General features: G+C 43.6%; 1 protein-coding gene across 2 annotated transcripts in view; it reads left to right on the forward strand.

Annotated features, from left to right (window-relative positions):
* PGS1 (phosphatidylglycerophosphate synthase 1) overlaps positions 1-23,350 on the forward strand; it is a 2,908,952-nt gene that overhangs the window by 194,939 nt on the left and 2,690,663 nt on the right. The window lies entirely within an intron of this gene.

The raw sequence follows: 23,350 nt of genomic DNA on the forward strand, positions 1-23,350 counted from the left end.
CCAGAGAGAGTGGTTCCCCCTCGGCCTTCGATGTAGTGGAGAGGGCCCTGTTGAGAGCATCCGGACCCCCGGCCCTTGTCTCGGCTCCACCCTGCACTCCTTCTCTGCTGGGCCAGGCTTCCATCACCCGGCCAAAGGGACAGCCTGCTTCAATGTCCCAGGTAGTTCCATTGGAACAGGGTGTTGCTGGCGAGGCCTCCTCGGACAGCCCCCCCGAGGAAGTGCCCCACAAGCATAAGTGCAAGAGGAGGCACGTGGACTCCCCTGAGTCCTTAACTGAGGACACGGACTTGGATGAAGGGGAAGGCTCCCCAAGATCACCCCCTGAGGATGTCTCCTTTGGAGACATCATGGAGATGCTGAGGATCAGAGGTGGGTGGTCTGCCCCCAAGTGTTCCTCCGACGAGTCCGTGTTTCTGGAGGCATTCGAAGCAGGCCCGTCTACCTCTTGGGTGTCCCCTCCGGCCGACCCCTTGGTGGACCTTATTACCACCAGGGCGTGGAAGGATCCGGACACCGTGGAGCCAATACCCAAATGCCCGGACTGGATACTAAGCCCCCCCTCAGACCGGTCGCACTGGAGCAAGGGTCCCCCCGTAGATGCCATGTTGACAGCGGCAGCCACAAAGAGGGAACTAGCTCAGGAGAGCCCCTCAGTCCATCCACCGAGCAAGGAGTCCCGCTCTATGGACCGCTTAGGGAAGCGAGTTTTTAGTTCAGCGACCTTCTCGGTAAGGTTTCTGAACTATATGGCACATGTGATCAGGATGCAGCGGCATCTTATCAAAGAATACGCTGCCTCCCCCCGAGTCCATGTCGGCGGAGGACAAACAATTGTACTCCACCCGAATGGCCACTCTGAGATCCATTTCAAATACCTCTATGCGGCTATTGTCCCACACCACCGAGGGAGCCGCTAGGGCTAGCGGAGCAGGCCTAGTCATGAGACGTCAGGCCTGGCTCCATCATTGTGACTTTGCGGAGCCCTTTAAAGCGTCTTTTGCGAACGCCCCTTTCGATGGTTCTGCCCTGTTTGGCAAAACAGTTCGCGAGACACTTGTCCAGAATGAGAAGGACGGGATGACGTTGTCTGCAATCGCAGTCCGCTTATCTGCACCCCACACTCCTTTTCGAAGAACCAAAAGGGTCAGAAGAAGATGTGGTTCCGGAAATCGCAACATTCCCAACCCGCTCCGGACAACCAGTCCTTCCGTGGCAGAGGAGGACAGGGAGGACACCGCCCCAGGGGCAGAGGGGCTCCGAGAAACTTTTGGTCCAGAGAACCTTTCTCTGACCGGCCCACACAGCAGCCCTGAAGGGTTGCCCGACTGCTCCACTCTGGAGGCAGTTGGGGGGCGCTTCTCGGAGCACCTAGTGGCATGGGAGTCCATCACGACAGGCCACTGGTTGCTTTGAATTATATCCAGAGGGTACAAAATACCATTACTTCATGTCCCCAAATTCAAGAACCTCCCCGATGTACCACCCGATTAGAGGGAAGGCTGCAGCCGCAGAAATTCAGCAGCTGCTAAGAAAAAGAGTCATACAGTCCATCCCCCAAGACCAGCTCTGATTAGGGTTCTACTCCAGGTTCTTTTTGGTGCCAAAAAAGACAGGGGACTTGAGACCGATTTTAGACCTGTCCCGCTTGAACCTGTCGGTAACCAAGAAAAAATTCCGAATGGTCCCTCTTCAATCTATTCTCCCCCTTCTAAGGGAGAATGATTGGATGTGCTGTATAGACCTCAAGGATGCGTACTACCACATTCTAATGGACAGACGATCCAGGAGGTTCCTCCGCTTCCGGCTGGGAGCCAGTCACTACCAGTTCAGGATCCTTCCCTTTGGCTTCACCACAGCCCCCAGGGTGTTCACCAAGGTATTAGCAATGATTGCGGCCCACCTGAGAATCCAGAGAATACAGGTCTTTCCGTACCTGGACGACTGGCTCCTGACCGCCCCAACAAGGCATCTACTTTGCTCAGCCAGAGATTTCTTTCTCCACCTAGCCCCACAGTTAGGCATCACCATCAATGCCGACAAATCCTTTCTGGCCCCGACACAAGCCATAGAATTCATAGGAGCCAGAATAGACACCAGAGAGCTACGAGCCTTTCTAACGTCCGAACGACTTTGGAATTTGCAACTCCATGTGCGGGCTATCCTCCAATCAGAGACCCCACCAGCGGAATTGGTCCTGAGGGCACTGGACTCCATGGCGGCAGCGATAACGCTCCTTCCATGCGCCCGTCTGAACATGCGGGTACTGCAATGGACCCTTCTAGTACAATGGTCCTTTCCGTCTTTTCCTCTTCATCACCCCATTGCTATCAGCAAGGTTTGCAGGAGGGCTCTATTATGGTGGCTCCATGCTCCGGACCTCCATACAGGCCAACCCTTCTGCACCTCTCCCCCTCTCGCCATGGTGACCACGGACGCCTCCCGCCTCGGGTGGGGGCATTATTCAGGCAGGGACGGTCCAAGGCACGTGGAACGATACAGAGACCTCCCTGCATATCCACGTTCTGGAGATGAGAGCGGTGCTGTACGCGTTGTAAGCACTTCAGAATCTCCTCCCCGTGGGAACGATTGCAATTCAGTCAGACAACATGTTGGTTGTCTGGTACATCAACAAACAGGGGGGAAACCAGGTCTTACCCTCTATGCCGCGAAGCCATGAGAGTGTGGGAATGGGCGATCTCCACCAACTGCTTTCTGATTGCAATGCACATTCCGGGGCGGACCAACATCCCAGCGGACAAACTCAGTCGCACCCTTCTTACCCCGTACGAGTGGTCTCTCAACCCACTAGTAGCGAAGCAGATATTCGCAATACAGGGGCAACCCTGCTGCAATCTTTTTGCCTCTCCCTCAAACACCAAATGCGGCAATTTCTTTGCTATGATTCCCCCTCCAGGGGAAACTCCAAGAGACGCTCTGGTGCATGTTTGGCCACCCGGTCTACTTTTTGCCTATCCTCCTCTACCCCTGATGCTGCAACTCTTACAGAAAGCCTCGCGGTTGGGGAGCAGGATGATCCTCATTGCCCCATTCTGGCCTCGGCAAATTTGGTTCCCTTACCTGTGGTCTCACCTAGTGAATCCTCCTTGGTTTCTGGATCCCAGTCCGGATCTAATCTCCCATCCGTCGGACTTACCGACCCCAAATCTGGACAATCTGAAGCTGACAGCTTGGTTGCTCCAGTTCCACTCCTAGTTAGGACTCCCGGCATCTCTTCACCAGTCAAAGCCATCCTTGTGGCAGCGCATAAGCCCTCCACCAGGAAAGTGTACTGCAGTAAATGGAAACGTTTCTCCATCTGGGCAGAGCATCATAATCTAGATTCCTTTATGGCTCCTCTTCCATCCATATTAGACTTCCTAACCGAACTTTTTCAGGAAGGCGCTAGTTGCTCAACTGTCAAAGTGCAATTGGCTGCCATCTCCCATTACCATGTGGGACATGATACAGGGCCATTGATATTGGCCAAGTTGTGTAAAACCTTTCTCAAGGGAGAGCATCCTTTGGCTCTGCGGTGCTCCGCAATATCCTTCCATGATGGCCACCCAAGATTCAGGTAGCTGAGGACCACAGGTTGCTGACAAACAAAGTCCCTACTTCAGATTAAGAAGTTATGTACTCACCATAACGTTCCATATGAGTAGGTAGCTTCATTTGTCTGCAACCACCCCCCCCCCCCCTCCTTCCCCCTGGCCTTCAGCGGATCTATGTTAGTTGGATACCCTTTTTGGGTACATATTGAGGGGCAAACTCGATCTGAGGTCATGGAGGGTTGGCAGGGGATTATGGGTGAGGGGAGGAGCTAGGAGCTCGGATCCATTAGCTTGAAACATATTGCCGGCTCGGATCCGATATCGGATCCAAGACCCACAGGTTGCAGACAAATGAAGCTACCTACTCAGATGGAACGTTATGGTGAGTACATAACTTCTTATTTTACCTGTCTAAATAGTTAAGATTTAGTGGAGAGTCACTATTTTTAAAAAGCAAGATAGAGTGAAAGGGGGTGGTCACTTTTGTTTTCTGGTACTATGGAATACAGTAGGATGGCCAATAAATTTAATTAGTTGAAGGGGAGTGATTTCACAAAATGACAATTTTGCGCTTACTCACACAAGCCAGTAAAAGCAAAGGGGAAATGAGATATATGGTCAAATTAACATAAGGGGCAGGCAACTAGAAATACAGTGGTGTTTAATAACATAGCAGTAACCGAGTGGGAAGGTGGGAAAATGTTTCTGCCTGACTCACAAGAGACAGAGCTGTGGTCTCTTTTCAAGTTTTAATATGCAATTAAAAGCAGAATGCAAGTAAAACACAAGTTAAAGAAAACAAATCACAATATTCAAAATAGAAAAGGTCAATAAAGTAATGCAAAATACAACAAATAAAAAGCAGACTAACCTTTCCCTAACAGCAAAGTGTAGCAGAGTCTGGGTGAGTCTTTCTAGTAAAGCTGAGATATTTGGTCTTTGTCCATGTTGTGCAAACAGGAAAAGAAATTCTGTGAATCTACAAATTGTGATCTCAAAATTCTACCCCAGGATACCCACAGTCTTTGTGTAGTATGTGTGGGGCTGGAGCATTTGTCCGTGTACTGTCCAATGTGTAAGCCTTTGGCTCCCAAGCATTATCCAGCTGGATAAATTAATTCTAAAAAAGCCTTTTTTCCTTCAGATCCTACCTCTATAAAGCCCCAAAAAGACAATGAAAAAGAGCGGTTAGGGGGAAAAAAACAATGTGAAGGATTCTGATACAGGGGAAATAAAATGGATGACTTTCGTCCTTCCTTGGACCCAAAAATGCTGCATCAGAGAACCACCCCTACCTGCATATAAAGGGCTTCCTCTCCCCATGGATCTCCACACATAGAGCCAATCATTATCATATCTGATAAGTCTCTCAGGCCATCGACAATCATTCATTTCTTGCGGACGGCACTTCCTAGTTTTGTCTCTCGCCCCCTTTCTACTTCCCTTAAGTTTTCCAGGTTCTTCAGCAGTACCAGTGATGTGGATTGGGAGTGTTTGATGAGAGCCTTCTTGAACACTCTGGTTGAAATTGGTCTCGATCCATCACCCTCTGTTTTTAGGGTGGATTGGGCTGGTCGTTCTCCCCTGTTTTTTTTTTTTTTTAACACAATTTATGTTTCAGCACTGGTGGCTTTGGATTTGGGGTGTCATCTGGAGCCTAGGTGTCCAGCGCTGACAAGTTTTATTGACCTCTGCTCCTGACCTGATGCATTCAGATCACTCAGCAATGAGGTATTTTGATGTCAGTAGAATCTTGGGATTGAGAGGTTGGCACTGTCTTTTGCACCAACCTGCTTGGCATTGTTTTTGGTGTTGGAAACTACAGCATAGATCTTCCCTTGAAACTGACTAGGTTGTCAGTATTAGCAGTTCAGTTTTCAGCGCCACTCATGTCTATCATTTGGACTGAGACTGTACTGTCTGACCAGCAGTCTGCATTGAAGACTATGCAGAGGATTATTGCTTCTCCTCTTAGAACTTTGACTTCTCCTCTGAGAACTTTGTCATAGCCTTCAACTATGCCAACTCCTCCCTGGAATATGTATCAGTCTGGTGCATCAGCTCCCTCATCAAATGTTCCCAGGGTCAGAATGGAGCCATTGGCCTCAAGCAGTCTACACAGGTTCATTTAGGATCTTTTGAAGACTCTTTCCAATCCAGTGCTTCAAGAAAGAAGACGTCTAAGAAGAAGCTCATTGAGTCCTGTTCAGAGTCTCTTCACCTCAGGCAGTGGCTTGGAGGATCGAAAGATTCTCTTTAGCCTCCTCCAGATGATACAGGAATTGGAAATAGAAGGGATCCTGGCCATGTTTGAGGCTTATTGCTGGGCGCCCTCTACTTTTTACTTGGTCCCTCCTATGAGAACATAGCAGGAGCCTGACTCTATCAACAGGAAGCTGGACAAGATGCTTTGTTTCCGTAAGGGCAGGCAGTACTGATTCTAGGGTCTTTTGATAGATTTCGTGATAGCACCAGCAGCAGCAACCAATAGAGAGGTGTCTGAGCCAGTAGCTGTCAGTCAACCAAAGGAGGAGTCTAGGGCAATGGACAGAATGGAGAAGCACACTTAAACCTTTAGTCCCAAGGGCATTAAATCATGTCACTCACATGAACTGCTATCAGAGAGCTTTAGCAGAACAGGCTGTTGACTCTGTGAGAACCTTTCACACCAGAGTCTAGGAAGCAACTGAAGACTGCAGAGGGGACTAACTTGAATATCACAAACCTATTTATGTGTCTTCTACACAGTGTGGATGGATGGAGCAGTTAGAATGGCAGGTACAGGCATTACTATGGGACATCTTGTGCTGGCTAGATTTTGGATTTTGTAGACAATCAAAGTATTCTTCACAAATACCCCCTTTAATGGACCCTCTTTATTTGCGCCAACTGTGAAAACAAATTTTGCTAAGGTATGAGCCAAAAGCCTTTCCTGTCACAGGGAATGTGAGACTCCCCCAAAGATCCTTCATTAGGAATCAGAAGAGGTCCAAATCCCTGTGGTTTAGAAAACCCCAACATCAAGCCTTTGACTACACCTCAGACAGGGGTGGCCATGTAAGAGACCGTCTCTTTATAGGACACAGACTGAAGGTTTGTGGGATATCTGCAGAACAAATTATTTTTTAGTGATCTTTTTGGGCATACAAAACCAGCATCCCTGAAGGCTTGCGTAACTGTCCACCCAGTGCGATTTGAGGGATAATTATCTCTCCACCTCTTTGAATAGCTGGCCATCACACGAGCTGACAGGGTAAGAGAGATCCTATCCTGAAGCTATATGATACCCTTTTTAGTCCCTGTCCAAACAGTCTGTGATGCTTCTAGACATTCCATCCCATTAACAATAACTGGGCAGAAGAGAAATAATTTCTCTTTGCAAAGGAACCATTCAGTTTTAGCACCAAAGAAAAACAGTACTTCAGGACAGTTCTTGATCTCAGTGGGCTAAATCTCTGCATAAGATCCCTTTCATAATGGTCACAGTGCAGTCAATTTTGTCATGTCTTAAACCAAATAATTGGATGTGTTCAGTAGACCTTTACAATGCCTATTTTTCATATAAATTGCAAAGGTGTTGAGGACGTTTTTGCATTTCCAGTACAGTAGGGAGCTAATCTCTATCAGTTCAGAGCTGTGCCCTTTGTACTCACCACAGCCCTTAAGAATCATGTCCTTCTTTGGGATCTAAATTTTGCCTTTGAATCTCTCACAAAACCTCATTTTGAGCGAGCTGCCACAGCACAGCTGAAATTCCTGTCATGGAATTTGTTTTCCTAGTAGCCGTTACTTCAGTTAGAAGGGTTTCAGAACTTCAGGCATTGTCTGCTAATCCCCCAAGTAGTCTTTCACAAGAATAGAGTTTCCTTTCTAACCAATCCATCCTTTCTCTCTGAAGTTGTGACAGAAAGCAATTTGAATAAAGGCTATACATCTCCCAGTCTTCTTTCTCAACCATTCTAATAGAGGAGCATATTTATTTATTTGTTTTACATTTGTTTACCGGGATAGTCCGACTGGACACATGTCCATTTTCAGCGGAGGCCCGGGGAGAAAAGCTCCACATAGACAAACTTACATAGATTACACAGAAGTTAGCAAACAATTATAAAAACAAAGTGATTATATACAATGGGTTAGCAGTGTTCCCTAGTAGGGACTCAAAATTCTCATGGACAGACAATTAAAATTAAGAGATATCAGATTGGAAGCAGAGCTTGGTGATGTAGTTACAAGTTACGATAATTGCAGAATATGCTTTTAGTTTATAACTTAATCAAGGTTGGTACATGGGCATAGCCAATTCACTTTGAGATACTGTTTGAGTTTTTTTTTAAGACACTTTTGGAGGATTGTAGGGTTATATAGTTTGGCAATGAATTCCAGGTTTTGACAATGAAGTTGGCAAATAGGGATTCACCAGCAAAATTATTAGCTTTGTGGGTTTGGACCAGTAGTTTATCGGCTGACCGTAGGGATCTTAGGTTGCTATATGGCTTAATAATATTTTTAAGTGAGGGGGTATCCTCAGGGTGGTACAACATTTTGTGTGCTATTAAGAGTTGATTGAATTGAATTAAGCTGGGCAGTTCTAGCCACTCTAGTTGTTTAAGGTTCTGGCAGTGGTGGGTTCTATAGGTGGAGCCACTGGCGAATCTGGCAATATGATTGTAGCTATGGGACAGCTTACCTAGTTTGGATTTGTTGAGGTTTGAGAGTACAGGCGAGGCATATAAAAGAGTAGAGAGTAGGTGTGATCAGGCGATTGCAGTCCTAGCCAGTGGGGTTAAAAATGTCTTGTTTGTATACAGTGATCCAAGCTTCTTATTAATGGTCTGTATGGTTTTGTTGACCTGTAGGTCAAATTTGAGATTATTGTCTATGATAACCTCTAGCAGTTTGGTGTGATTATCTGGGGAAATAGTGGTACCATTGTTAAATGTGACAGAGAATGAAAGTGTGGTGGATCTACTAGTGGGAGAGAAGAGTAGAAGTTTAGTTTTATTGGGTTTCAGAAGTAGGTGTTGGTTGGTGAGCCAGTTCTCGATGGTGTTAAATGTATTTTGGGTAAGATTTACAAGTCGGATGGGAAGGTGGCTGAGCAGATGAGTGGAATCATCTACGTATTGAATGCAGGTGGCTTTAGGGATAGCAGTGTGGAGGTTGTTGATAAAAATAGTAGTGGACCTAGTATGGACCCTTGAGGGACACCAAGTGCGAGAGGTAACTGGCTGGAGATTTTGCCCTGCCATAGTACTGCCTGCTGTCTACCAGTCAGGTAGGACTGGAACCACTGGGATAGCAGGCTTGTTGAAGGAAATAGATTTTATTGAAAGAATGAGAAGTTCATGGTTGACCATGTCAAAGGCTTTTGATAGGTCAAGAAAGAGGGCAGAGGTTAGCCTATTGTCATTCCTGTTTTGGTTTATGGCAGTAGTAAAGGAAAGGAGGGCTGAGGTGGTGCTGTTGTATGGCCTGAAACCATGCTGGGAGTCGGATAGTAAGTTATTCTCTGAAAGGTATTGCATTAGTTGCTTGTGTACACATTTCTCCATTATTTTGGCTAGTGGGGAAAGAATGGCAATGGTTCTATAGTTGGATATGTCTGAGGAGCTACCACCTTTATGGAGTGGGATGACGTGAGATATTTTCCAGAGGGAGAGGATAGCATTTTCGGATAAGGTTCTGTTGATACATATGGGATATGCTATGGCATCTGCAGCTATTTGTAGGTACTCTGCAGGGAGGAGGTCAGCAGCAAGGGTGGTAGGTTTTAGTTTTTTTAGAAGTGTTTTGATAAAACTAGTGGATATTGGTTGGAAGCTAAATTCCGGGTGATTATTAGGTAGATTAGGCATGTGGTTTAAGTTAGAGGGGGTTAGTTGATTTGCTAGGGATTTGATTGTTTCAATGAAAAAGTTATTAAAGGCGCTAGCTATGGTCACTGGGGAACTATGGGTGTAGTTAGCCAGGGTTGGGGTGGTGGAGTGACCTGGACAAAGTAGCTGATTTAAGCCTGCCCAGAACTTTTGAGGGTTGTTGTGGTGTTTTTGTAGGAGATTTTGGTAGAAGCTTTTTTTATCCAGTAAAATAAATTTTTTTGTATCATTCCTGAGTTGACGATATTTTAGATGGTGAAGTGGGGCTGTTGTTCACCAGCTGGCCCAGGCTCTGTTTCTAGTTTTGATTTTAGCTTTGGTATCTTTTGTGAGCCATGGTGCTGTATTTGATCTATTTTTTATTGTACGTGCAGGAGCATGGGAATCGAGGATACTTAGGAATTTAGTGTTAAAGTGATCTATGGCCTCCTCTAATGTTAGATTTTTTTAGTTTTGACCAGTCAACTGCTTTTAATTCATTTTGGAATATAGCAGCATCAAAGTTTTTCCTGTTTCTAAATGTTTTATATTTGGGCTGGTGAGGGTTTCCTGCCTTATGTTTTATGATATAGGTAAGACAATGGTCGCTGAGGTCATCAGGGAGAGTACCAGCTGTGTACAGTTGGGGTTGGCTATTAACTAGGATCCAGTCTAGGTTGCCTTCCTTGTTGGTTGGTTTGTTTATCCTAGTGGGAGTGGTTATGGTCTGTTTAAACCCAGATAAGTTTATATGAGTGAGGGTGGGGGGGTCGGAGGAGCAGGGGTGCCAGTCGGTGTTAAAATCACCAAGAACTATGGTTTCTTGGGGATAGGTAGTGGATAACCAGTAAAGGAGATCTTCTGGGTATTTAGGTTGTTGCCTGGTGGAATGTATGCACAGACGATGTTCAAGTGTTTGTTTTGGTTAATCTGTAGCTTGATTATGAGGAGTTCCGCGTTATTGAATTGGGAAGGTTGAATAGTGTTTTTGTAAAGGACTGCTATCCCACCTCCTTTCCTTGTAGCACGGTCTAACCAGTGAATATTGTATCCTGGAGGTAGTATCTCATTGTCAGTAGTACTGGGTTTTAGCCAGGTTTTCTGTAAGACACATAATGTCTGGGGAGTGGGTTGCTAGGAGGGCATGTAGGTTGGGAATTTTATTAATACCTCTAATATTTAGGTGAAATGCTAGGAGGCAACTAATGGGAGTATTCATGGGTAGCTAGACTGTGGGGGTTGTGGTAGGGGAGTGGAGGTTATTGGGTGTGGGTGGGCCAGGGTTGGGATGAATGTCTTCATGTGTTATAAGGTTATAGTGACAGGATATTCTAAGCTTTAGGAGTTTGTTTATAAGCTTTATATAGTGTTTGTCTTTAGGATTATGTTTTGTGGCTGTACAGGGGTGGTATTTTATAGAGGGTGGTATATTCGGTGTGCTGGGGAAGGTAAAGTGTTTGGTATTATGTATGAAGTCGTGGGTGTCTGTTTGACCATTTGGGTAGTGAATACCATGGTCAAGTGTTTGTTCGTAGGCAGTGAGTTGGTGAAATAGAAACAGTATAGGCATTTGGGTAATTAGTGTTTTTTTGCTTGTTTGCATTTTGATAGGGGGTGGGACAAATTTGATGGCTGACTGTGCTAACAGGGTGTGGAAGAATGAGAGAGAAGGAAATGGGTTAAGGGGGCAGGGTTGCTCAATGATGTGTGAGGTGCTGATTGGTACTTAGCAGGAGGGGAGTGGCAAAGTCTAGTTTAAATTTAGCACTAGTGGGGGCGGGTGGCGTTTGGGGACAGGGAGGGGAGCAGAGCGAGCCGAGCACAGCGGGGCTAACACTGACTCTGAGAGTTACCTTGAGCTTTTGGTTTGGTTTGTATGATTGTATGTAAGCAATGCTTTTGGCTGTATTTTAATTTGTTTTATTCTTTTTTAATTTTACACCAATTTTCAGGCTAATTTTAATTGGATCCTAGGGGTAAACTAGCAAATGTAGTCAATAAAGAGGGAGCAAAATTACTTTAACAAATTTAAAAAGTAAATGCTTGTGACTGGAACACTGTGCGAGTGTAAGGCTGATTCAAAATAGTATAGCCCAGTCTAGTGGCAATTGGCTAGATCCCTTCACTGTTGTTGCGCATACACCATTAAGCCTCAACAGTTTACAAAAACTAAATTGTAGTTCACCTATTACAATTGAAAAGCTGGAGGGAGTCAGGTTCTTGCTTCCCAGAGGTTTTACTTAGTTAAGATAGCCAGCTTCAGTGGAGAAGGTAGAAATTACTTTATGCAGTGAATCCCAGGTGGTGGGGGGAATCACTCAGGAAAGAAACCCGTGCAAACTGTTACAGTTGAAAAGCTGGAGGGAGTCAGGTTCTTGCTTCCCAGAGGTTTTACTTAGTTAAGATAGCCAGCTTCAGTGGAGAAGGTAGAAATTGTTTTATGCAGTGAATCCCAGGTGTGGGGGGGCAGGGGGTCACTCAGGAAAGAAACCCGTGCAAACTATTACAATTGAAAAGCTGGAGGGAGTCAGGTTCTTGCTTCCCAGAGGTTTTAGTTGGTTAAGATAGCCAGCTTCAGTGGAGAAGGTAGATATTGCTTTATGCAGTGAATCCCAGGTGTGTGTGTGTGTGTGGGGGGGGGGGGGGGCACTCAGGAAAGAAACCCATGCAAATTGCTGTGTAGGCACAACGAACAGAGGGGTAGGGAAGGTACAGCAGCTACAGGATGAAATGAATGTCCTGCATGTCTTACATGTACATAGAGAGCTTCCCGTGCAATTTGCAGAAACCCGTGCAAATTGCTGTGCAGGCACAATGAGCAGAGGGGTAGGGAAGGTACAACAGCTACAGGATGAAATGAATGTCCTAAATGTCTTATATGTACATAGACAGCTTCAGTGGAGAATGTAGAAATTGCTTTATGCAGTGAATCCCAATTGGTGGTGCTGGGGGGTCACTCAGGAAAGAAACCTGTGCAAATTGCTGTGCATGCACAATAAACAGAGGTGTAGGGAAGGTACAACAGCTACAGGATGAAATAAATGTCCTGCATGTCTTACATGTACATAGACAGTTATGTTTTTGCCTCCTTCGGACTAAGCAGATGAAGAAAGACACCACTTGTTCATTTCCTTTGCTTAAAACAAAATTGGTCAAAAGGTATCTAACGTCACACTTTCCAGATAGCTTCTTTGCATCTTTTTTTCTGTGCTTATCTCAGAGTAAAAGATCGCCATCCAAACCAAAAGCACTTGTGCGTGTGTGTGTGTGTGTGTGTGTGTGTATAGATATATATATATATATATATATATATATATATATATATATGAGTATATTCCAATCATTACTTGTCTTGCTGTTGGATATTAAATGCTTACAGTAGTATTGTAGCACCAGTTTAGACATCATTTGTGTGCTTGAGGCTTTTTTTTGTATATATTGGGAAGGAGGTGGAGGTATTTTTTTTCAAATGTCTTTTAGGTTCATAGGTACATACTGGGCTATTGATCTGTGAAGGTCTTTGGCTGCCTAGCCATGTATTCTGACTGAGTTTCTAGCTTTGCTTGGCAGATATGCGGTGTGAACAGTTTTTTCATCCATTGCTTCTATGACCTTCTTGAAGAAGTCAACCAGGTTGATTAGACAGGATCTGCCTTTGAAAAACCTGAACTATCTCTAGTTGATTGTTTATTAATTTCATAAAGATCTTTTCCATGGCCTTACGGGTGAGGCTGTTCTTGCTTATAGGTCTGTAATTGCTGGGATCTATTGTAGTCCACATTTGTGTAGGAGGGATGACAGTTGCAGGACTCCATTCATTTGGTACAATCTGTGTTTGGAGGCTAATATTAAAGTGTCTCTGTAGGGGGTTTGACATGTCATGTTTCAGGCTGATCAGTAAGCATTCTGGTATGTTGTCTGACCCGCTAGAAGCAGGGTTCTTGGTCTTGGATAGTGCCTTGAGGACTTGATCCCTCGTACATTTGGCGAGCTGTGGACCCTGATTAAAAGGTCTGGGCAAGAGGTTGGGGAAGACAGTGGGGTGAAGTTAGAACTAAATTTATCTTGTAGTAGAGTGGCAGTGTCTTCATGCATAGAGAGTACATGATATTGTTTACTATAAGCTCAGTGCTGTTTTGAACATTAGTTCTGAAGTTTTTGACATAGTTAAAAAGACTTTGTGAATGTCTTTTGCTTGGGTGGCTATTTTTACCTCCTCTATTTTTTGTTGATTTAATCAGGGTCCAGAGTTCTCTTTTAGCCTTAATGAGAGTACTTTTGGAATTTACAGAATTAGATTTGTTTTTATGTGTAAGTAGCGTTTTCCTTTTTATTGTAGAACCTATTTACATTAAGGTTCTGCCATATTGTTTTGGGACAAATACTTTTATGCAGTTATTTACATGTTCGTAGAATTTGGTGTTGAAGGATTCTGCATTTGTAGCGGGGCCCTCAGAGAGGAAGGGGAAGTTGAATTTTTGCCAGGTCTTCCGTCCACCCATACATCCACAACCCCTTTTTCCAATTTTTGCACATAGGGTCATCACTCAGTTTTAGACTATTTGCTTTGGCATAATCACTGAATGAGTTATTGGTTTCCACCTTCTGTCTTATGGTGAGTATGACTTGATTTATGGTCTGATTCGACTGAGAAGGATATCGCAACAGGAGGGTAACAGAGCTGTCCGATGTTAGTAAGAACCAAATCCAGGATTTTATCGACCCTTGTTGGGGTAAGTACTAGCTAGCCCAGCATTTCAGTGTATGAAGTCCGGAAATTTCTGGGCATAGATAATTTCCCAGTTAATGAAGGGGTATTTAAAGTCTGGTAAGAGAATGGTGTTTGGCTGAATGCTTATGACTTCAATATTGGATATGTATGAGTGAAGGGACAAGGGAAAGTCAAAGAGGGGGTTCTGTAGTTGGCTACAGTGTGATATCTTTTTTTTAGTAGTAAGTTGGACATGCAGGAGTTCCAGTTGTACTGCTTAACAAGTCTGGAGGTCTTATTGTATTTTATAAATATAGAAACACTACCGCCTTTAGTGTCTTCATCTAGTGTGGTGGATCTGAATGCCTAGAAACTGACATTGTTACCTTCCAGATATATTTCAACTTTTGAATGAGTTTAACTTATCTCTTCAGGGAGTACACAAAAATGTGGTTATAATAAAATAGAAGTCCAAACAAAGAAAATTTAACTTTTATACAAAAGAAGAGAGGACAACTGGTGTGACATTTTAAACACTTTGACAGAATAAATGAGGCAGAAAAGAAAAATGAAGATTGCATTTTTAACCAACGGAAACTTATCAGTCATTTCAAAATGTTATTATTGGTCACCTCACAGCAAGAGGTTATTCAGTTTGATTCTCTGCTGGGAGTACCTTTTGTGTGAGTCTGCATGTCCTCCCTGCGGTCGAGTGAGTTTTAAAGACCTGCAGTAGGTGTGTGTGTGTGTTCTGTGTGTGTGTGTGTGTGTGTGTGTGTGTGTGTGTGCTCTGTGTGTTCTGTGAAGGTTGGATGCCGGGCTGGCAACTCAACACCATAAAACCCCCACTGCCAGTCAATCTGCGGACCGGCGATCCCTAACAGGCGAAGCTGAAAGACATTGCTTTTTTGAAAATGTCATTGAAATTTGAAGCCTTTTTTCCCCCTCACGTTAGGAAACGATAATTTTTTTGTGAGTTCTGGATCGCTTTAATATCAGTGAAGGAGCAAACAATGATTTATCTACAAATGAAAATCTGTTGGCTAATCTTTCAACAGCCATTATTCTGAGCAATCTGAATACTGAGTTACCTCTTGATAAATGTTGTGTAAAAATTCATAGTGAGTATGAACATTTAATTGAAAAAGCTTTTAGGATCCTACTCGGGATCTACTACTACTATATACTTATGTGAAAGTTGTTTTCCATTGTCACTTCTACCAAAACAAAATATTAAAATGGGTCAAATTTGATACTCACATTAAGGTTCTCTTTAACAAATCTTATACTAGATGTTGACAGCTTATGTCTCGCAATGCAAGCCCATCCTTCCCATTAAGACTGTGCATGCTGAAGCCTGAAACGGTGGTATTATTAAGTATTTTTACAATTTATGCTGTTGTTAAATATTTGTTGATTAAATGTTTGCTGGAAATTTTTATTGTGGTTCCACAGGAAGAAGTATTTTTCTGCAGGCTTCATTCATCTAAAAAAGTTGAAGAAACACTGGTATAGACTGACTAAGGGGGAAGAGCAAATATCTGGGAATGGACACTGTAACTTTAAACCATAACATTTGAATTTGCTTGCATTGTGTATCCCATACTACCTTTCAGAATTCCAGGTGTTGGCATGTTCCTGTGAGGAACGTGGTAGTGTCTCTCACCTGCTTTAGTACTCACAAAGTTGGTGTGAGGCCCTTCTACTGTTTTTCCACATTCTCTTTAGTTCTTCACAGCTCTTTGTGAGTATTGTCTGCTGTCCGATCACTTTAAAATAAAGCTGTAACAGTGACTAGAGATTTAGCCTTCTTATTATTTTTGAAATGTTACAGTGGACATCGAATTAGGCATCAAAGAAAGTTATGACCACAAAATAGTTAATAAAAAAAAAAAATTAAAGGCAGATAGAGTAAGATTTCCACACCAAATATTTGTTTTGTGTAGGACCAAACCCTAAAGTTGATGAATATTATCTTTCTAAATAAGTTACTGAAGTTAAACGTTCTAAGGTCTTGAACTGTTAGAAAAAAGTGTTTGAGGTCATTGAGAGAAAATTACTAAAGGAGATGTTTTATAAGCTAGAACATCTGGAAGTATGCAGCAGTTATTCAGAAGGTCTAAAGATTTGCAAAAAGATTCTAAGCCTTTGCATTCTGATAATAGTCTGACTTCAAGTGCTTCAGAGGGACATAAATCATTGGAAGTGATTCTCAAACACAGTGATATCAAACCAGTTTAAGCAGTACCTAAACAACCTCTGCTTGTGTCAGTGCTTCCAAATGCATAAGGGCAACACCACCATTTGGTCCCTTACCATCTACCTCCCCTTATTTCCCATGTCCCACTCAAAATGCACTGAGGTTGAGGATCATGAATGACTTTTACTGCTCTTATTGTAACTAAACAGGCTTCTACTCTTTAGACAGTCACCAACTCTGAAATTCTCTTCACTGCTTTTCCGTTTTGTGATTCTAACAAGGGTTTTAATTTCTGGTATGTAAGTCATGAAAAAGACAGGGCTTCCAGTTTTAATGTTGCTGAACATGAACCTTTGTCCACTGCCAGCAGTGATCCATACATTAAACAAGAAAAGAAAGAGACCACCATCTTATCTTTTCTTTAAAGGTGAATATTATCTTTCATCTCTGTCTCTCTCAATTCAGTTTGAGTATGAGTAGTATATCTTACTCTCTCACAAGTTTCTTCACCATAAAGTATCACTTTTAATAAAATTGTCAATAATATAGGAGAGTTGTTCAACTAGCCTGTAGAAGAGATATCTTCCTTTAAGATACACTGCACACAATTAAGATTTTCAGAATCTAAAACTAACATTCTGCCTAAATTTAATACTTTTTCTAGATGGTGTCAAGCATGGCAGCTTATATCCTTACACTTGTGCTCCAATTCCTATGCTGATTTAACATATCTTTATAAAAAGATAGACCAGATTTGTGTTTCATCAAAACCAAATCTCCTAACTTAGAGTGAAGTGTATGAATGATGTACTCCATTATGGGGGAAGTATTTGTGAAAAGATTACGGAGTACAGCCCTCTGGAATTCAAAACCTTCTATTGCATCCACACTAACATGCATGCACAGCTGCATAACTGAAGTAGTCCTGGTATGTAGAGAAAGAGCCACATGTTCCATTATTCTTAGATTTATGCTCCAGCTCCAGTTTATTCTGCGATTTGTACATCTGTATGACTACTGGTGTAGACTGACAACACCTAACATAAAATCAAAGGAGCAGATGTGTCATGTATACTGATTCTGTGCTCAGCAGCTCCTGGCTACGCAACAGCATCAGAAAAAAATGAATATAGGGAGCGTGAACAAACAGTAACTGTGTCGCACCATACTGCTTCACTTTATGACAACTACAGCACCACCACATCTCATTCTTACCATACCATAGTATGCAACTGTATCATGCTCCACATTAATGGTAGTAAAGGGTAGAATATTTCTGAATCACTCTGTGCTATGACTAATGAGGAAAGCGCATTGTATACTGAGCGGCGTGACGATGTTTGTAACAGTCTCCCAGGCATGCAGGAATGTGTGCTTATACCACTGTGAACAAACTCTAATGTCTGTAGGTACTGTGTGCAGTCATCAATCTGCAGCAGTTCACAGCTGAGGGGCAAAGGGATCAGATGTTGTACAGATAAAATATAACAATGGCCTAGACTACGAAAATGCTTGAATTGCCATTTTGCCAGCTTTGAAGATGAGTCAATAGTCTGTATGCAATTGAAGCAAATTGCTGAGAATTGTTAGTGGCTCTGCTACTAGTGAGCTCATACATAGCAGACATAAAATGAGTGGCTTTCTAACTGCATTTAAGGGTTGGATGGAAGTAGTACTCCCTGGGCTAAGTTTAGGATGTGGAACTGTAAGTGGGAAAGAGGGAAGTCTGTTCAGAGCTAATAAATTTGTGAAAGCGGACAGATGTTGCATGTTATGTGCGTAGTAGTGAAGCAGATGAAGAGTGTAAGAGGCCGTGGCAGTTTTACCTGCTTTGTACATAGGTGGCCAATGAGTTGAGGGCTGTCATCATCCGACAGTACCACATTCATGTGGTGCATCAACAAGCGGAGTGGGGACAGAAACTCTTACCTTCTTTGCAGGATGAATTTTCAGGCTTGGAATTTCGCAGCCCACTATCACTTGGTTCTTAAGGTTGTTTACATTCCTTCAGAGTGTAATCTAGTGGCAGACTGTTTGAGTAGGTCCAGGACACATCCTCACGAATGGATGCTTCACAGAGAGGTGTTTCATTGTGCAATGACGAGGTACTCCTCAATTACATAACTGGCTTGAAAAGTGGATACCATGTCTTTTTCTTAGAAGGGGCTCTTCCTGTATGCCTATCCTCTTCTTCCTCTACTTCTCAAAGTCTTGGACAAGATCATGTGTTACACCCAAAATCTTGCTGGTGACTCCCTTTTTGCCCAGACAGCACTGGTTCCCCTTTCTTTTTCACCTGGCCATGGGCAATAATCACAAGTTACCTCATAGGTTGGATCTTCTCACATATGACAAGGTGTGTCTCATTCATCCTCCAGTGTCCCTACTCAGCTGACACTTGGAGTGATAGGGTTTTGATTCTTTTTCAGGCACCACTTTTCTGAGGTTTTGCAGGAGGACAGAAAACCCACTACTAATAAATCTTATTTGGCTAAATGGAAGAGATTTCCTCTTTAGTGTCCCTGTGGTCATTTCTTATTTGTGTGAATTGCTCAGTATTGGTTTGGCATATTCTTCTGTTAAAGCTCATTTGTCAGACATTTCTGCCTGTCTGCTTTGGAATCTACCTTTGCCTTCTAATTTTTAAGTCAAACAATGCTTAAAATCCATCCTTCATATCAGGCCCCCAAGAAAGCCTATTTTTCCTCCTTGGGACCTTAATTTTCTTCTTGAAAAATTGTCTCTGTCCCCTTTTGAACTTGCCTTTTCTTCTTCCATGCAGCACTGGACTTGGAAGACTAATTGTTAGTAGCTTTTACTTCTGCCAAGACAGTTTCTGAACTCCAAGCCCTTATGGCAGTTCCTGCTTTTTTGTTTTTTCACAAGGATAGGGTGTCTCTTTTGTACTAATCCTTCTTTTATGCCGAGGTAGTTAATGATTTGGCCTTGGATAAATCTGTTCATCTTCCCTTCTTTTTTTCCTTCTTCACAGTTTGCTATTGACAAGGTACTACACATCTTGAATTATACAAATGCATCATAAAATCTGAGCAACATTTTGTTTCCTTTCATACCAGGAAGTTGGGTTTGGCAGTGTTTAAGCAGACCATCTCTTCCTGGAACTCCAGTGCTATTTTCCTTTGTTACTGTTTTCATGCAAGCAGCTTTCCTGTTGTGTTCATGCTCATTACACCAAAGCAGTAGCCTCTTCTGATGCTTTTTTCAAGTATCTGGATACTAGATCCCTCTTGGAACCTACTACTTGTTCTTCTGTTCACATTTTTACCAGGCATTGTAAGTTGGATGTCATTTCTAGGGCTTATGTAGGATTTGTTAGGGCTATCCTTCATGGGTTTGTGGAGGGCTCTTCTCTGGCTTCCTGTTCCAGAAGCTTTTATACTCTCCCATGTATAAAAAATACTGCAACAGTGACAAGGAAGAACATAGTACATATGTGTAATATCTTACCATAACAAATGGCATACTTCTCATGGTTGCAGTATTTGGTCCCTCCCTCCTGCCCCCTTTTTATTTTTTTGTTGCCCTACTACTGGCAAAGGGGTTTCCTCTTGTATCCTTATGTGTTTGCATTTCCCTTTATGGATGGGCATGTTATTGTATCTGATGTTGTCAGTCTTCATTCATTCTTGACTGATTGGTTCGGTTCCTCTCTTGGAACTAACTCGACCGTTATACATAGCTTGTGCCAGACAAAAAAACTCTCAAGCTAAGGCTCTACCCACAATGCCTCTCTCTCCATTACCTAAGATCTCGTTTGCCGTGTAGAAAATTGGATACGTCAGCTGATGCTCTCAGCTAAGTGCTTTAAATTTCTTCTTCTAATCATGTTTGGTTAAACATTTTTTGCTAGATAGTTTTGCAACATTGTTGAGTGAGTGACTGTTTTTCCAATGATTTCTACCCACCCCTTTGTAATTTCGGTAACTGTTATTACCATGGCTGGTGTCAGGCTTCCTCTTTCCCCCCGTTTTCTCCCTTTACCCGTTTGAGTATTTTCTGTATGCCATTGTTGATATATCCAAAAAAAAAAAATAAATAAATAAAAATTCCTTTCCTTTCCTTCCTTTCTGGTGTGTGTGTGTCTGTGATCTAACTGACTTTTTTCAATATCGCAGAGAAGAAAAATGGTACATCCGGATTCAAGTAGTGTCAAGACTGTGGCAGAAAGATGCCCAGTTCTGATGGGCATGTTTGCTGCATGTAATGTTTGGGTGCCCCTCACTTGGACTTGACTTGCACTGTTTGTCAGGGCATTAGCACCCGTACTTTAGTTGAAAGGCGCAATAAGCTTATTTTGAAAGGCTTATTGAAATGTCCTTTTATTGAAGCCCTATGTAAGGCGTAGACTTAAAAATCTCCTAAACCTGATGTAAAGAAAAGAAGCCACTCTGTGCCGACCTCCCCTACAGCACATGAAACAAAGTTGCAAAAAACGCAGGTTCCAACAGTTTCTTCGGAACCAAAAACCAAAGTACCAAAACTGGCATTATCATCACCTCTGGCACTGAAAACAACCAAGTCCTCATCGGTGCTGTCAGTCATTGAACTGGCTCAGACTAAAACCTTTTCAGCACAGATGATCTCTTTAGCACCGACAATAGTTTCTGTTCAACCTCCACTGTCCTCTCATTCGGTTCCATAATCCCCTTCCATACAACAACCTATGGTGCTGAAAGTTGATCTGCCTATTCCCTTGACTAGATATTCCCCTTCAGTGGACCCCTTTTTGGGGTCAACAACTGAGCCCTTTCTGGATAGGCCTGAGTCCCCATGAATGTCAGTCCGTTCCTCCAGGAGTCTTATCAGAATTGGACATAGTCAGATTAGTGGATCAGCTTTTGGCAGCCAGAGACCTCCCTGCACCATCACAAACCTCTCTCCCACCCGGAATTGAGGCTTATTCTCCAAGAACTTTACCAATTTATCCTCCTTCAACCTCATTTCAGGTCTTGGAGCCCCCCACTTCGATGCTCCCAGTGCCAGTTACCTCCGTGCCAATGGTGGCTCTTACCTCTGTACCGGAGTCGACTCTGTGGTCTTCGGCTCCTTCGGATCTGTCACACACCCAGGACCATGATTTGGCTGTCGGTTCTGAGATCCTTGGACCGGTTCCGGTTGTTTCCACAGTGCTGTCGACTATGGCTCTTGGGGCCATGAGCCCTCTCTCGAATCATGCTCTGGGTGGCAGCTCATTGGAGCAGGGTGTGACCCCGCTTCCGTAGTTATCTTTCTTGTTTCCAGGCTCCCAACCCTCTTTGGACGGGCCTGCCTTCCAGATTATGGAGAGAACTTTGGCCTCAGCAGCCTCCCAGCTGGTTCCATCCTCATCAGAATGCCATATTTTTGTTTCCTCTGGTTCGCAGCTGTCACAGTGTGCTACCTTGGGACAGTGGGCACAAGAGCTGCAAGATACCCCGGTTCGGGGGTCCCCCCCTCTTAGGAGTCCTCCTCAGAACCTCCCCTGAGGAGCCACCCCATAAGAGGACGTGCAAAAGGAAGCACCTGGATTCTCCAGAAGAATTTTTCACTGAAGACACAGATTACGATGAAGGGGAAGGGTCCCCACGGTCACCCCCAGAAGATGTCTCTTTTGGAGACATCCTAGAAATATTAAAACAGAGGGGTGATTGGAAGACCTCAAACCCATCCTCCGAGGAATCTGTATTCTTGCAAGGTTTTTGTGTCTGTCCTTCTACTTCCTGGGTGACCGCGCCCGCTATTGACCTAGGTAAGTTGATCGTTCAGCGAGAGTGGAAGGCTCCTGACTCCATGCAGCCTATTCCCCGGAGAACCAGATAAGATTATTTCCGCCATGAAGGATCAGCCCCATTGGTCTAAGGCAGGCATGGGCAAACTACGGCCCGGGGGCCACATGCGGCCCGTTAAACGTTTTGATTCGGCCCGCCAAACTTGAAAAAATTTAATAAATTAACCTTGTTAATGTTTTATTTCCCCTGCAATTCTGATGTTTCGTCACTAGATGGCGCACTCTAGATATATTGGCTTTGTCGAGGTGAAGCGTAGGCCTATTACTCCACGTTTGCACTTTACCCTTTGACCCACCGCTTCTCTATGAAGATGAGCGGACCCAAGAAAAGGAAAGTGGACAGAGAATGTAGAGTGTTCAATAAGGAGTGGACAACTAAATATTTTTTCACTGAACACCGATCATCTGCTGTTTGCCTGATATGCCAAGAAACTGTGGCGGTTTTTAAAGAGTATAATATTAACCTTCACTTTGCCACAAAGCACGCTAATTATGCTAGCAAGCTCTCAACAAAAGAACTGGAAGCTGCTGCTGAGAAGTTGGCAGCTAATTTGAAGGCTCAGCAAAGTTTTTTTCACCAATTGCTGGCCTTTCCTCTGTCACAAGACCCCGAAACAGCTCAAGAGGAGCTTCAGCTCGAACTGATCGACCTTCAGTCCGACCCTGCCTTAAAAGAGAAGTTCAGCTCTCTGAAACTAAATGACTTCTATGCTTCACTCAATGATGTCGCGTTTCCAAATCTAAGGCGGAAAGCGCAGATGATGTTGGCTTTGTTCGGCTCTACCTTCGTGTGTGAACAAACCTTCAGCGTCATGAACATCAACAAAGCCAGCCACAGATCCAAGTTAACAGACCTACACCTCAGATCCATCCTGAGAATCGCCACAACAAAACTAACTCCAGACTTTGATGCGCTGGCTAAAAAAGGAGACCAACAACACTGCTCCCATTAAAATGTGTGTGTCTCCGTGATATGCACGTTGTTAAAATAAACAGTGCGCGCAGATCAAATATAACGCTTCACAGACTGACTTGCTGCAACTGTTTCGTCCTTGCACTGGTCGTTGTTGACTTTTGGCACCGGGGAAACAAATTGAATAAAAGGAACAGGACAAGTACATCTGCATTCCCTACCGTTTTTGAAAAAAAAAGACAGCCAGGAGGAGAGTGATGGTGATATCCTGAAGGATAACAGAACTTTCAGTGCTTTAAAATAAAATGGTCATTTATTTGATTTTC

Source organism: Protopterus annectens, chromosome 4.part0 (genome assembly GCF_019279795.1).
Source record: "Protopterus annectens isolate FY-2018-M chromosome 4.part0, PAN1.0, whole genome shotgun sequence".
Lineage (NCBI taxonomy): Eukaryota > Metazoa > Chordata > Ceratodontiformes > Protopteridae > Protopterus > Protopterus annectens.